The sequence below is a fragment of the Tasmannia lanceolata genome, unplaced genomic scaffold (assembly GCF_043159265.1).
Source record: "Tasmannia lanceolata isolate RefF3 unplaced genomic scaffold, GAP_Taslan_0.1 ptg000011l, whole genome shotgun sequence".
In the NCBI taxonomy this organism is placed as follows: domain Eukaryota; kingdom Viridiplantae; phylum Streptophyta; class Magnoliopsida; order Canellales; family Winteraceae; genus Tasmannia; species Tasmannia lanceolata.
This window is the reverse complement of record NW_027518688.1, coordinates 21,366,440-21,371,352: the sequence shown is the minus strand read 5'-3', so window position 1 is coordinate 21,371,352 and position 4,913 is coordinate 21,366,440. Positions and strand designations below refer to the sequence as shown.

At 37.7% G+C, this 4,913-nt stretch overlaps 1 pseudogene; it reads right to left on the bottom strand.

Annotated features, from left to right (window-relative positions):
* Window positions 1-2,378: 2,378 nt before the first annotated feature.
* Window positions 2,379-4,121, bottom strand: LOC143886025 (endochitinase pseudogene; annotated as a pseudogene).
* Window positions 4,122-4,913: the final 792 nt, after the last annotated feature.

Sequence of the window (4,913 nt, the reverse complement as noted above, 5' to 3'; positions counted from 1 at the left end):
TATCTCCTGTTAATCGATTTGATCTCATTCATCTCTCTTTGAAGTCCCCATCTTCCTCATGTAGTCCATTTAAACGCTTGAACCCCACAAATTCAGCTTGCATTCAAATTTATTTGCCTTCTGACTCAAGCCATCAGTATCAATATTCTATTGTTTGGATCTATTCTTTAGTACATCATTGAATAGTTGTAAGATGGAGTTCCATGTAGCAAGTATTTTGTTCACACTGCTTGAAATAATGCAAATCATCATGATCGGTTTGTGGCATGAATGCCCTCCTTATTAGGTAATGCCTCTTCCAGTTCTAGATGAATTGCGGGAAGACCTTTCTATGGACTTTGTGTTTGGTCTTTGGAACTCAAGTACTGTTTCTTGCATAAGATAACAATATAAATTGACGGTCCGACTAAATTAAACTTATACAATACTAGTTCAAGTTATTGTTTAGTTGGGTGCAAGGACAAGCAATCCTAGTCGTACCATTATATAATCACATTTCCAAACCATTTTAGTACGGATATTGAACTGATCAAATAATTGTTTTTATTTTCATTTATCAGATGTGGTGGCTCCACCTTGGAGGTTTTTGGATCCTTTTGAAGAAATGGAAGATATATTGGCGGAATCAGATATTGAGTTGATTCATGTTAGAAGGTCTGCTAATGAGAAGGCAGATGCGTTGGCTTGAAGAGGGGTGGTATGCAACTCGATGAATTAGTCTGATCAATTTCCTATTTGATGTCCCATTCATTGTGTAATTAGTTTTTTATTTTTTGTTCTGTAACTTTGGGTATTCCCTTTCGGGTGTTCCTTCTAATTCTTTTATAAAATTTGCCATTTCAAAAATAATTATCATTTATCAGATGAGTAACCGACTCTAAAAGAGTGGCTGGAATAGAAATGGTGAAACTGTCCAATTTTCCACCGATGTTTGTGAGTAAGATTGTCTTATCAGTTTGTTTTTGAACCATGACGCATTCTAGAAATGGTGGTCCAGATCAGCCAGCTAATAAACCAATTTTATTTCGGGGTTGGGTTAGGGTTGAGGCCTCAGGCAACCGAATATAACCTGAACCCGACTCCCTAATTTTATCTGAGTTTACTGACTCATATTTCTATTATATTAAATTAAAGTTCAATGATGAATTCACACCCTTCTAAAATAAATTCATTCTCCCTCTCTCTCTCTCTTAAAACCATACCCACCCTCACAACTCTTAAAGTTCAATGATGAATTCACACCCTTCTAAAATAAATTCATTCTCCCTCTCTCTCTCTCTCTTAAAACCGTACACACCCTCAACTCTCTCTCTCTCTCTCACACACACACACACAAACCATATATATATACTCTCACAACCTTCTCTATCTCTGTCAACACAACTCCTTGGTGGGCCTAGCAAAAGTTTTAGGTCTTTGAATAGGTAGGCCTTGCCCAGAAAATCATCTCCATAGGATGATCCTAATCCTAAAATTGAAGGCACAATATAACAAACTGAAGAGTTAGCATCATCCTAGCTATGAAGATGATTTTGGGGGGAACACAACTGAGTATTATCTTTGAACAGCTAGGCCCAACTGTGTTAAAAAAAATACATGCACCTACATGCGAAGACCATATATGACCTTTTTTTTTAAATAAATACTTGGGCCCACCTTTTTCAAAATCCAAACCATCCATTTCCTGGGCCCAATGCAAACATGCCATTCCTATAAAATCATCTTCATAGGATGATCCTAACTCTTCCATCTCTATACCGAGGACACCGTATGACAGATTGAAGAGTTAGGATCATTCTAGTCATATGCTTTTATGGGAAAGGAGATTTGCACCGGGGCCCAACAAATGAGTGGTTTGGATCTTCGAACAAGGTGGGCCCTAATGAATTTTCTAATAAATATTGATGTCTTACATTGACTTTAGTACTATGATATATGCCTAGATTTATTTTAGACATATGATTGTATTGCTTGTGGTATCGAATGCCTTGCATGCTTGAGGGTTCGCCTTGCAGGTGTGCAGCGCTGTCGTGTGCCCGGCGTGGATATTGAGTCGGGGCGTGACACATATGTATGTCCTATGCACCTTATATCAAGGGGTAATCGATGATAATTTTATGAAAAAACCACAATAATAAAGTTACTTTGAGAAATAGAAGGTCTGGTTTATTATCTTGTCATATAAGGACGATTGCCATGTCTCGTAGAATCATCACACTTTAGATTTCTAATGCATCCTCCTTATAGTTTTATTTAATCAACTTATATTTAGAGAGGATTTTAATACTAATGCCAAATGGTCTTTGACATATACATATACTTTTACATAGATGACACTAGTAGTCACTTATTCAAATACATAGAAAAAGCCTAATTAACTAGGCAAAAGGCTTTTGGTTGTAGCAGTCAATGTTGGTACCATAGCTCACACCAAGTATTGCGCAGTATCTCTTGTAAAATCCGATGCGGTTTGCGACCGCAACATTGTTCCCTTTGCCACATTCAAGTCCCCCATTGATGATGTTGGTGGAAACACCGAATCCAGGAAGGCGGCCCGCGGTCTTATCTTCATTGGATGGTGTCCATCGGCCTGTGATGGCATCATGGCAGGAAGGTTTTTGTGATTTAGAAGTCATCCAATACCATATTGCTGTCTTAAATGAAACGGTAGCATCAGTGGAAACTTGATCAGGGTTGGCGAGAAGGTTTGCCCCAATGGCTTTTCCAACTGAGCCGTAGTTGTAGTTGCTGCAAGCACGAAAATACAAGTCAAGATAGATCTCTAGAAAGCTAAATCTAGAAACAACAGAAAAAAATGCATGGAAAAAGAAGAACTTACTATGAGATTTGAATGGGACCTCGGCCGTGGTATTTTTTACCATAAGCGCATGGAAATTCTGCACTTGCAACGCAGTAATCTACTAGATTCTCGCCTTGTTTTTGAAGGAAGCAATATCCCCATGAATATTGGTCGCCTGGTGCAGTTGCCCACTTACCTGAATACATCAATTAATGAATCATTAATTAATCACAGATACTAGATCCACGTTAAGTTGAAAAACTAACATGCATAATATATATATATATATATATATATATATATATATATATATATATATATAGAGAGAGAGAGAGAGAGAGAGAGAAAACTGTTAAGCGCACCATTTTTTTGGTGCGCTTAAGTTGTTATAACGCCTCCCATTCGTTTAAATGTTTGGGTCCCGCTGGGTCCTGCTAAAACGCACCAATGGGAGGCATTGGTGCGCACTTTTCTCATATATATATATATATATATATATATATATATATATATATATATATATATATATATATATAAAGGGATTTTCTAAGCTGCATCGCAAAAGGGTTTCTGAGGCTGGTTTGGTGCACGTCAGACCAGCCACCTCGTTAATGAAAACAACAGCTTTTGTCTCCATGTGCGACAGACCAACCGCGAAAACGCTTTTGCGATGGACGCTAGCAATTCCCATATATATATATATATATATATATATATATATATATATATATATGTGCATATATATAGGGAAAACATTTTGTGAGCTCGTGCTAGAAGATTATGAACTAAACCATCAACACAATCAACGACATTGGACATAGTAAATAGGGACACTGATACGACTCTACTTTCCAGCATCCTCTCTCCAAAGGGCTCTATCCATTCCCATGCTAATTAGTTGTTTTGTTAGATTACTTTATAGTTATCTTTATCCGTATCTTAGTTATCTTTATTCTAACTAGTTGTTAGTTATCTTTTTCATTACTATTTCTCATTCTTTCTCTTCTTCAATTTTTATTTTTTTCACAATACGATCTAGGATGGTATTAGAAACCCACCATTAGTTTCATGGGATGTGTGAGCCAAGAAAGCTGCAATCTCCCTTTTACGTGTGTCAACGTCCCCAACGGTGCCAAAGCCATCAAAGGAATTTGCAGCATCAATGAAAGCATTGTAAGTGTAGAAGCCTTTGCCTTGGCAAGTGGGGTCATTTTGATGCTTCAGCATTTGGTCGAAGAGGGATGGATTGATGATGGAGGCCACACCCCCATCACCGCTCGTAGTGAAGTTTTGTGTCAAACAGTCAGTATGACAATTGCTCTGGCAGCCTGCTCCGCAGTACTAGCAGGTAAGGCCACAGTAACCATATTGGCTGCAACAGCGCCTTCCCTGGCACTGAGTTCCACCAGCTTGTCTTCCACATTGCTCTGCAAAGGAACCAAACAAAGAGGCTTAGGAGAGCAAAATCAAGATCCAGGTCCTCATTTTTGCCAGTAGATAGATGTGTTGCCAAAGAAACATAAGCGCTATTTATAGAGGGTAGGAGAGAGAGAGAGAGAGAGGATTTTTTTTTCCTTATGACTAGTCAATAATAGTCATCCCCAATTGAATTTAAGGCAAAAAGAATTCAATGGTGACAGGAAAAATGCCCAAATTAGTTACTAGATATGCCTTCTCGTGTTTGTAGGGGTTTTTGCAAAAAGAGTAACTAACTATGCACTATTTGTGAAAAGAGTAACATAGTTTGGTATTGGCATTTGGCCATTTTTTTGCAAATGGGGTAAATTTGACAAGTCTCTAGACCGAATTCAAACATATAATGATTTTAAATTTTAAAATGACAAATGTACCTTTATTTAAAGAACTCTAGGGTCAGGGTTATGACATTCCCACTACCTTTGATTTTTAGAGCTTTTATATAGTGTAAGCTTGCATAGTTCGGTATTTTTCAGAAAAGTAATGTGCAACACACCATAGGATGATCCAAACCATCCATTTTATGGGCCACAATGTAAATAGGTTGTGACCCAAAAATCATTTCCATAAGATGATCCCAGCCTTCCAATCTATAGAGGAAATGCATGTTATGGAACCTCAATACATCGGAAGGCTA